Consider the following 791-nt stretch of genomic DNA (forward strand, 5'->3'; position numbering starts at 1 on the left):
TAAATAATAAAAATTTAAAATAAAAAAAAAACCTAAAAAAAATATGTATATAATAATAATAATATATTTTTATGTAAATAATATTCCGAGATTTAAGAAATTCAAGTATCTCAGCGTAATTATTTTTTTTTTGAGACAAAAATATTCAATACAAAATTTTTCTTAAAGACCTACTTCAATATATACTTTAATACTTATTATGAATTCTAATAAGTTGACAATATTATTCTTGTATTTTGTTAGATGAAATGTACGTACAATATAAGACCCACATGTAACATATTAATAATAAAATGTTGTCTATTGAAACAAAAATACAAGATTAATTAAAATGAGTATAAATAACATATCTAGTTAAATAAACATTTAAAAAATGTGTATATATACTAGGAAATTAAATAAAAATAGCTTATTAGAAAAGCAGGGAAGATGATGTGTTTATTTAGAGTTTAGATATTATCAAATTAATTAATATATATATAGAGCAGGTACACACTTCCAAATTTTGGATGAGTTGGTAGCATCACATAATAAAACTAACAATAATTATATATTAATATTGAATCCCAGGTCTAAGGTTAGTTACATCTTCAAGAACAAGAAAAATGGGTTAAGAATTACATCTTCAAGAACAAGAAAATCTCTCTATATATATTTTAACACAAGTGGACGACAAGCTTCAAGGAAAAGGGAAAAAGGGGATCTCTATAATTTTAATTTCCTTTTATATGTTATTATATATTATATATTGATCAAAGTACAATGCATGTTCCATAAGGTGAGAGAACGAA

This window comes from Arachis duranensis, chromosome 8 (assembly GCF_000817695.3).
Source record: "Arachis duranensis cultivar V14167 chromosome 8, aradu.V14167.gnm2.J7QH, whole genome shotgun sequence".
NCBI classification, from domain to species: domain Eukaryota; kingdom Viridiplantae; phylum Streptophyta; class Magnoliopsida; order Fabales; family Fabaceae; genus Arachis; species Arachis duranensis.